Below are 10,698 nucleotides of genomic sequence, written 5' to 3' on the forward strand. Positions count from 1 at the left end.
TTGTGAAGTGCTTCAGGTAGAAAAGTGGATTCAGAAGTGAGACAACATCTGAGGTCCGTATCTGTTTGTGCGTATGGCTCAAATGTGCAGTTGCATTTCTTGGGTGAAGGTGGAAAGAAGGGACTGTGAGCAGAAGGAATGAGATACAGAGATAATACAATGGGAGTGGGTGAAATAGTATGTGAATGTATTGTGATTGTGAGGTCTTTAATGCAATGGTAGGGTCATAAATATCTGAACAGTAGATGTAAATCAGATGCTTGCAGTAAAAGATAATGGCTAAAGAAGGGTAAGGGGAGATGCAGATGGCTCAAAATAATCTCTGAAATTCCAGTCCTAGGATAATCACTTCCCTAGTCAGCTTAGAGTGGTGTACAAACTACATGACATCAAGTTCTGTAGTCATTGAAGGACTATTCTGGTAGGTGTGAGAGAGAGGGATGAGAAAACTGTGGTGGCTTCAACTGGCTGAACTAAAAACTGCACTTACAGAACGGCATAGATTACCCTTAACCTTAACCCTAACCCTGTTAAGCCACCCTTCTAGATGTCTTATACTATGGAAATTAAGCAGGAGTAGACTCAAAAATGCAGGTTCATAACTGGAAGTAGTAGAAAAATAACTGCAGGCAATAAGAGGCTTTCATCATTATCAAAGTTACATTTTTTTCACCTGCACGTAGTTAAGAATGAGACTGATTCTACTTGCTCAGCCAATGTAAATAATTCATGTTGGCAAAGCTGATGAGAGAACAAGAAAAAATGATGTGGTATTTGATACTATTACTTCCTCTGCTCATTCATTTTAATTCTGTTAGATAGTGGTAGAGATATGCTGTTTTGAACTTGTCTTGTTAAATGCTATAAATTGTTATGATAGCTCTTGGTAGTATAATTACAACTGTCTATATATCAGACAGTATTTCCATACTTTTTAAAAAAAAAATACAGCTACCTGTATTTATTTACAAAAAAAAAAAAAAAATAATATAGCAGTCCTAAGCAATGGGATGTAGAAAATCTGAAACAACTTAATTTTTGCAGTAGACAACATAAATTTGAAAAAAATTGAGATCTGCCTTTGATTTTAAACAAAGCAGGAAAAACTGCGTTTTAGGCTTTAAGCCAGAAAACCAGCTATTGCAAATAGAGGCAATGATAAATAACCCGCATGGGGCAGGCAAGAATGATGGAGTGTGAGGGATTCTTCTTTGTATTCTTCATTGGAACACTCCTTAAGCTTGAGTCATTTTTTTTAGTTAGCTTTGTTTCTTTCTGTATAAATACAACAAAGAAATCAAACTGCTGCCAAATGAAACTAAAATTATTGTCAACATTCTTTGAAGAATAGGAAAATGACAAAAATAACTTGTCTTTCATAATACTGTGTGGCAACTGTGGTGAATGACTGTTTTCAGTGCCAGGTACTCTATTCATCATTATCCAAACCTTTGTACTTAACCTACTGAAATTTGTGAAGCAGAGCATAAAATTCCGTGTCTTGATTCTGTTGTGTCTGTAAAATGCAGCTTGCAGCTCAACAAAGGTCCCCCTGAAACTGAAATCTGTGTGAAGAAGTTGTAGAACCAAGGTTGTGGTCAGTTCATCTGCTCCAGTTTCTTAACATCACAACCAGGAGGGCATGTATGACACAGAATGAGTGTTCAGTACTTACTCCCCAGGGCTGCCAGGTGTTGCTTCCCTGTACATCCAAGGGAAGGAAATACCCTCAATGATTAATGTAGGTGGCGAGTTGTTTCAAAGGGGTCTAAGTCTTTCTAGTTAGTTAGATGCCTGTGGAGCAGCAGCTGAATATCAGTACTAAGCCCAGTGTACACTTAAAAGAAGATGGGTATCTAAACACCTTTAGGAGTCCAGACCTAACAAGCTCCTTTTCATAAAGGGCAGATCAGGTCCTCAGGAATATTGTGTGGTGGCAGTACTTTAAAGAGCACTGTTTTGTTATTTTCTTCAAAGAAAGCTACTGATGCTTTTGAGACAGCGTTAGCACAGGAACATTAAAAAACTTGCTACCAAAAGCCTGGTTTTGCTCCTGCCTGAGACACAAAAGATCTCACCAAAAAAGGTTTGTCAGAGTACAGGTAAGTTGCACGAACTATATGGAAAAGTACTTCCCAAACGATCATCTCTGATTTTTATTGCAGTGCCTAAAAATACACAGCTCTAGCCTGCAAGCATGCCCCCAATATAACAGAGAGCACTCCTGCTCTGGAAAATGGGTGGCATTCTGCCCCCAGCATCTGCTAACCCACAGAGACCAGCCAGCCTGCAGGGCTGAGGCCAACACACATGCTGTGCGCTGCTGCCACCTCCATTTCCAAAGGCTGGTTGTCTGTTCCTGAACTGCCACACTTTTGCACTTACAGAACAGCAATTAGGTGTGAAATATCTTAGAAAGGATAAAACAAAGCTGTAAAAGAAAAAAAAAGGCACTGGATTTTAAATGAAAAGGAAGTCTTTCCTGTTTTTCCATCTCATTTACCTTTTGCCAGTATTTGAAACAAACAAAAAAAATCACAATCAACATATCAACTAACATTGTAAAAAATGAGATAACAGAGAAGACAATAAATTGTGAAAACTTTACCAAAAAAAATCTCAAAATATGTAGTTCAGATGTCCTTCATAGGGCGTGCCTTAGAAATTCTGTAGCAGAGAATACAGAGCTGACAGATTTCAAATTTCAGAATAGGAAATATTCTGATTCTGACATTAGGGGGACATCAATTTATACCAAAAAAAAAAAATCACCAGATCAATGTTGTTTCATATTTAAAATCCATTTCAAAATCTTACTTGAAAGGTTGCTGAGAAATGCAGATGTGGAATTGGAACAACCTTTCATGACTATGAGAACAACAGCAGGCTGAATGATGGGATGATAATACACAGAAAGACTTGGGAAGTGAAGTTTAAATTCAGCAGCATTTTAAATGTATATATTTGGCAGCATCTAAAGCCAAAATGTACTACATAGGTGGCAGAAGATAGAATCCAAGATCAGTTACTCCTTTTTTCTGGAATGCAGGAATGTTTTATTGCATGAAAGTTCATTCACTCTACATATATTCTTTTGCTTTTTATTCACTCCTTCATCCTTGGCAAGGGAAATGCAATGAAGAAACATAGAAGAAGTGCTGTGAAGAAGGTCTCTTCAGCTGTTACCCAAGTCCTTTGGCACAAGATTTGCAATAATCTACATCAGCAGCAAATCCAAGAGTTATCTGCCAGCAGACTCTTAGAATCATGGTCTGTAACTGCTCTCAGATTTTCTCTTTCCCCCATCTCTCAGCATCCCCTGCAACAAAGAAAGGAGAGTTGATAGGACCACATCCAAAATAAGAATTCACTGCTTTTCTTTTGAGAAGTGGCAGAGGCAAAGAAATAATATCTTGTCTCCATTTTGAATTATTTATTTTTAGATTTCTTTAAATATATTTTTTTATGAGAGGATATTGATGTGGTTTGGTTTGATGCTGGCTTTGATTCAGTAAACAAATATCCATATATATATATATATATATATATATATACACACACACATATGTGCACTGATATGATTTGAAGGTTTCAAGATTTTCTGGCTTTCGCATTGTAGTAAATATACTGCATTGTTTTGTGGATTAAACTCTTATGGAAAAAGTGGTGAGCAAATAAAAAAGAAAGTGCCACCTAACAAAGAAGCCATCTGTTCTTCTGCCACAAATTGGGAGGGGGAAAAAAAAAAGGTCTATTTTGAGTCACTTGCATGGCTTGGACATCCTGCCTTCTCAGTGGGCATATACAGTACGTTTAAGCTCACATCAGAGACCTTCCTGGTTGGCATTGGCTAAAGACTCTGTGAATATGCTGAAGATATGGGCTCCAAGAGAAAAAAAAAACAAGCTGCTGAAAACAAAATGTTAACACTTTTGTAAATCTGCCAAGTTTTTCAATATAACTGCCAACAGTTTGATGTTCAGAGGAACTCAGCAGAATTGCTAACATGCATGCTGCATAAATGGCTATTCATTAGAAAGATGCTGTAGTTTATATGTGACTGCTTTCTTTGGCTGGCTAATATATCAAGTATGGTACTTGTTTTGTACTGTGAAAAACTTTCTCCATTACCATAGTAACCTTTTGCATGTTGGCGGAAGCTGATGTCATTCGTGGTATTATTCATTCTTAGTGAATTGGTCCTCAAAGTGCTAGCAAGTTCCAGGGAGATAAAGAATACTAAGTATACATTCTGGTTAAACATGATTTAACCCTTTCACCTCACCAGGTCCCTAGAGATATATAGGTACATATATTTGATAGATACACGTACACATATTTAGTTTCTTTAGTATTGCCAAGGAAAAGGTTAGAATGTCACATTTGTCTAGCCTAATTCTAGAGTAGAGAGTAAAGGCATGAGTCCTCTGCCACTCTCTTTTTATTCTATGGTATCTCAGCATTACAGATAAATTCATTTAAGAAAAAATAATTTAGTCTTTTTTTCTATTTGTCTATTCACCTAAAGTTACTTCATTCTTCTTGATTACCAATAGTATTGTAAAAATCAACCGTTTGTTCTCTAAGTATCTTTATAACTACTATTAAATAAATCTGAAGTTAAGATTTTCATTGTGCATACTCTACAGACATTCTGTTATTAAAGCGGTAACATAAAATTGGGCATTTGCTTTTGACTGGGGTGAGATCAGAATCAAACTGAGGAAGAAGGCAAATCTTACCTGGAGTTACATATAACCTAGAAATCTTGATACCTTCTGTAATGATTCTTTTGTCTATGAACTTCATGTCTCATGTACAGTACTGGAGGCATGTGTGTGGTGGCAAAGGACTCTTAATCAGTTCCAGGCCAAGGACAGAGAGACATCAGGACTTGATCCTGAAACTTTTTCCTTTCCCTTTCCATACCTATGGACACACAAACATAGGAAGAAGAAGAATATCTGTGTCAAAGCCTGAGGGGGCATAGAAGCAAAAGCAAGCTTCCCTTGCCACACTGGGTGCAGAGGTATGACTACAGGAAAGGGAGACAAAGGTGGCGTCAAAATGAACCTGTTGGAGACTGATTCCACTGGATTTGTTGAAATCCCCTCCAGCATAGCCTTACTGGAAGATGTATAAATTTTGCTATACTTATCTCTTTAGGTCTGTATAACATTTGCTGGTTCTTCACCTTAATGACTAACTTTGCTCATATTAACCCTTAGGCAGACTTGAAAGAAGTAGATACTTTAGTCCATGCTTTAACCTATCCAGACTGCATAATATGGTGTCACTAATGGACATAGCCTACAAACCAGGGTGTCCTAATGAGGCCTTTGTTTAAACTTGGGGCTAGACAGCTTACTCCTCTTAAAAGCTGCATAATCTTGTTTTCTTTTTGTGCTTGAGGTTACATCTAAACCTCTAAATGGTGGATTGTGACATTCCCACAATTCATTCCAATAGACCTCTCTGATAAAGGGATTAAGGCTGTGAACTTTAATCTAACACATACTTCTCCCATAATTTTGAAAAAGCCTCTTAGAATTCCTATGTAAACACATGGACCTACTGTCTAGTTTATTTCCAGTCAGAGGTGTCTAAATGTAGCACCTGAATTTGTCATTTTCCACACATATTTTCTACTGAGCTTATGTCTTTCAATTTCATTATAACTAGTTTCAGTCCTATTGCCATTTGTGCAAGTTGGCATTAAAAGGAGTAGAATATTATCCTGGAGTGCAAACAGTGACACTGACTACTTCTGACTCAAGTTTTTTCAAAGTAGCTGAGCGACTTTTACATTCCAGTGCCCTTGTTTCACGTTCTGATCTTCTTTTAAGAAACCTGTCAGTCGTGGAACACCAGCTATAAGGTCTGACAAATTTCCTGTAACCAAACAAAATCTTCCTGAAAGAGAAGTGGGATTTCTGGAAGGCATAGATTGCCATTTAAAATATTGATTTCTCACCTGTTGGTATGTTCTGTTCTCTGATTTTATTCCACATGCTTCTGCTCTGAGGCTCCACCCTACATCTCAAGCAGAGAATTCACCAGCTCAGATCCTTCAGCTAGGGTCAAGGATGCCAAGAACCTCTTGCTGTAAAATTTAAAAAGCTGTACTGAAGTTATTTTGAAAGAAAATCCTCAAAAGCACTTTAACATATGAAGTTTGTTCAGAAGCTAACTTGGAAGGTGGTAGAATTCTCCAAGCTACACACAAAAATTATATTCTGCATATAATAATTCCTCCTTTTAGGGGTGAGTGAAGACATACAGTATGCCACCACACTGTTTTGGGTAACTTCTGGCTCGCAGAGTTTGAACATACCATTTGAGCTCCCTACAGTCATCTTTGATGAGACTCACACATTTTGTTGGTTACTTAATGCTCAGTTCTCTTCTGGTAGAGGAAAGACCTATCTGGTCTTAGGCACAACTCGTCAAAAAACACAGCAAGGCACCACAAAAAGTTGCATAACTATCTATAACAAAAATAATGTCTCAGTACTTTTTCATTGAAATAATAATGATGGCATCATGTATTTGAAATAGCTTCTCAATGAAATTAATGGGAAGGTTCATTAGTATTACTGTGTACCTGCTGTGTAATTTCAGGTGGACATCCTTTACTCTGCTGGTGCAAGGGGAAGCACAATAGATCTCTGCTCCTGGGTGGTTTTGTCAAGGCTTTAATAAGCAGAGGACTGGAAACACAGTGCCAAAAGCTTCTGCCTTTTATTTAAAGGATATTTAGATAATGTCACATAAGACAAACTGGCTCAGCCTAAATCCCATATTTGTTGCCTGCTAGTAAAGAGGTTTTTAGTTGAAGGGATCATGAATACTTGAGCTGTGGTGTTGGAATCTGCAATGAATATCACTGATAAAATCAGTCTTTGCTTGGTCCCTGTACATGGTGAAGGTAGTCATTAGTCTGTTGAGCTAAAGTAACTAGCCTCCATATTTTCTCATTAATGTTCTCTTTGCTTATTCCAGTAACTCCTCCTAAATTTGTAGATTAAGGTCATTTAATTTGAATCCTAAATTCAAGTGAATGTTGATTTGCTGATTTAAACTTCAACACTGCCATGCTGAAGTATAGTGTCCATCTTTATCAGTCTGTGCTGCTTTAAAATTACTGAATTTTGTACATGTATAAAACTACAAATAAATCAATATCTGAACTTCCCAGTCTGAACACTAGTGTTTTAATTTCACTGCTAAGACATTTGAATGGGGATTATTTTGCTGTCTGCAAAGTCAGAGATCTAGTAAAACTAATAGAAAGGTCATTTTTTATTATGCCTAACCGGTTGGTTAAATCATCTGAGAAATCTGTCAGTTCCCTGTGTTTGAACTTCTCTGTACTGAAATGCTAATTCAAACAAGAGTATGTTCTAATTGTATTATACTGTAAAAGTTGATGTTAAAAGCATTCCCTTATCTAGGATGATGGGTAAAATACCAGTTTTGCTAGTGACAGCCAGAGAATTTCAGGAACCAAAACCTGCCAGAAAAATGAGCAATTCACCTTTGCTTCATTTTTTTCCTAATGAATGTAAAAGTGGTTAGCAAACCATTTATTTTTGAAAGAAGCTTTCAATTAATATTAAAACCCCAGTATTTATCAGAAATTAAGAAAAAATCATCTTTCATATTTGGACAAAAATCAGATTATCTGTCTATTGAAAAAATAGTTTTCCTAAACAAAATGGACACTTCTGGTGAGATTGATTTGACTAAATGATTACTGGCACTGCTGAGAATCCTTCCCTTTACTTGGATAGAGGTACCTAAACACCTTCCTAAGGCTGTGGCATGGGTAGATTAGTCTAGGATGTTTCTACAAGAAATACCTCCATTCCAAGTCCTTCAGCCCAATCCAGGGGACACTGGATCCAGAAGAAGGATTTTACTTTTTTTTTTGTTGGATATAGTCATTTCATCCATTCCATACCAGTCACTTCTTGAAACTCTTTTTAAGCCAGTTTCAGCCTACTGCCAGACTGTGACTACCCAGCAGATATTGAGCTATTGGTTAAACTAGGGGCAAAGTTCAGGCAGTCTCCCTAACAAATATTGATCAACAACCAGTGGATACAGCCAGGCTGATTCTCCTCTGGAGCAGAGGAATATCACTGATGACTGAAGGCACTGTCAGGTCTGACTCTATAGGACGTGGGTTGTTTGTGGAAGAAGCAGGATTTGCCAGGGTTGATGCTGTGGCCCTGAATAATGAGGTCCTCATCAGTTTATCCAAGATAATGAGGGTAGGCCTAATGGTATGTAGAGACATAGGACAATTCATCGTCGTCATCATCTTCTGTGGGGATATCTTCAGGGATAAAATTCTTTTCTGTCCACCTCCTCCCTTTCTTCCTCCTGCTCCTCTCTGTTCCCACCTTCAGTTGTGATCATGCACAAGATGTCAAGTTCCTCTGACAGACCTACATCTCATACAACTCTTGCCAAGACTACCACATTTTTCCCCGCATTTTTGTTTTGCTTCATGTACCCTGATTCAGTTTTCTCCAGCTGGTCTACTCAGCTATCTCAGAACAGTCATTGAAATGGCTTTGGGGAGTTTGTGCTACAGTACTTCAGTCACGGTGGTGATGTGGTTCGCCTGGACTATGTAAGAGCATTGTAAGGGTTATATATTTTTGGCATTTTTCCCATGTTTTTCCAAGAGCATGGCCCAGAAAAATCCTCAAACTAAGTAATGTAAACATTTCAGGATTGTGACCTGCAGAGTGCTGCCACATGCCATGTAGCAGGAGAGCACAGATACAGTCAGTGATTTCAGATAGATTCATTTTGCTAAGTAAACTGCTTGATTAGGGCTCATGTTTATAATACAGTATGATATTTTCATTACAAAATAATATACTTGTTAGTAATAAAATGGAAATTTCTGTGTCAAGTGAGATCAAGTTTAATCTCTGCAAATTACGATCATGACCTTTTTGGTCTGAAAGCAAAACTGATGAAAGGATGTAATAAAAGGAAAATCATGAATTCATTTTTAAAGATTTAGAATTTCTGAGAGACCCAGGAAGTCAAAATTCTATCCTACAGACTTCTTGAGACACTAGAAATACTCCTTTTCCTCACCAGAATGTAAATAAAACCTTTGGAAAGAGTGGGAGCAGTGAAGTAAAATATGAGCTCTCTGACTCATGGAGAATGAGTATATAGGGCATTTGCTTGGTGTGCCAGAAACACATATACAGTTTGTGAGTCTGCCTTACTCGGGCTAGGGGTTAATCCTTACTGGAGTTGTGGGGGATAGATCCTTTCATTTTAACCAGCTACACTGTCCCTTTAGCAACTCTGGTAGGATAAGAACACGCATATTATTGTTTACTACAGTTCACTGATTGCATTGTTGCATGCACTCCTCTTGATAAAACCTTTCCTGACAAAATGTGGTTTTGAACTGGATTCCAATGAATAAGAAGTTCCTCTCAAAATACCAGTTTCTAAAAATGATTCACTAGGAATTCAAAATAAATGGAGCCACACTGTAACTGAACTAAAGCTAAATGCAGATATCCTCTGCCTTACATTGCCAAGACAGTCACGAAGCTAATGGGTTTCAACCTCAAAAACTAATCTTGTGCACCTCACCCTTACTATGTAGATCACTCACATAGTGATGAAAATGGTAAGAAACCATGGAGCAGGTGTCCAAAGTCAGTATTTCAGGCAGAGTCTATAGAATGCCTAAATGTAAGTTTTCTGAATGATTACTCCTGACAATGTAATGTATTTCCCTGTATAGAAGCCAATGGCATCTAATTCAATATTTAAAATGCAGCTATAACCAAGCAGCTGAAACTCTCGGTAACCCAATCCTCGATTAACACATCAACAATTAGTAATTTTATCATTGTGATAGGACCTTATGGAGCCATAAATTCAAATCAGCAGTGGTACTATTCAGAGGTTAGTAGCTGTTCCAGTATTTCCAGTCTTGTACTTCCCCAAACTAATTTTCAAGAAGATATATGGTATATTTAAATACTATGGACCTTGATCAATGCAAACCCATGAATAGAAATCAATGGCTTTGTCAATTTGCCCAAACCTAGCATCTGATCCACCCTGCAGAGTGGATCTAGATACACAGAAAATCCATAGCGCAAAAGTACTGTGTCTTTGTGCTGTGCTTTGCATTATGGACTCAAAGAAAACCTTTGAATATGGCACGAGATAAATTTTGACGCTTTCTTTTTAATTTGCCTTGCTTATGTCAGTATTAAAATGACATACCCCACACTGTAATTAGTTCACTGCCAGAATAGAAAATTATATATAAGTCTTCAGGTTAGGATATAGAATTTTTAACAGGAAGACGAGTGCTTATTGATAAATTCAGCTAATACAGCTGGAGAAAGAAAGCAATCTGATCAGGCCATTGTCTTATCTGAAAAACAAATAAACATCGATGAGTGTAATTTGCAGTGACAGACACAAAAATACTGTGAAATTCATACACACTCAAATGGATACAAAATTTTTCTCCTTGACTAACTTTCATAATGTTTCATTAACCTTGGTGGAAAACTCCAGCAAAGACATTTATTCACTAGAAGCAAGTCAGGCTGCTGAGTATTGGCTATGTATAAATAAAGATGTTTTCCAATCTGAAAAGACAATTCCTTTCCCTTACCCTTTTCCCTTTCTCTG

Source organism: Falco cherrug, chromosome 2 (assembly GCF_023634085.1).
Source record: "Falco cherrug isolate bFalChe1 chromosome 2, bFalChe1.pri, whole genome shotgun sequence".
Lineage (NCBI taxonomy): Eukaryota > Metazoa > Chordata > Aves > Falconiformes > Falconidae > Falco > Falco cherrug.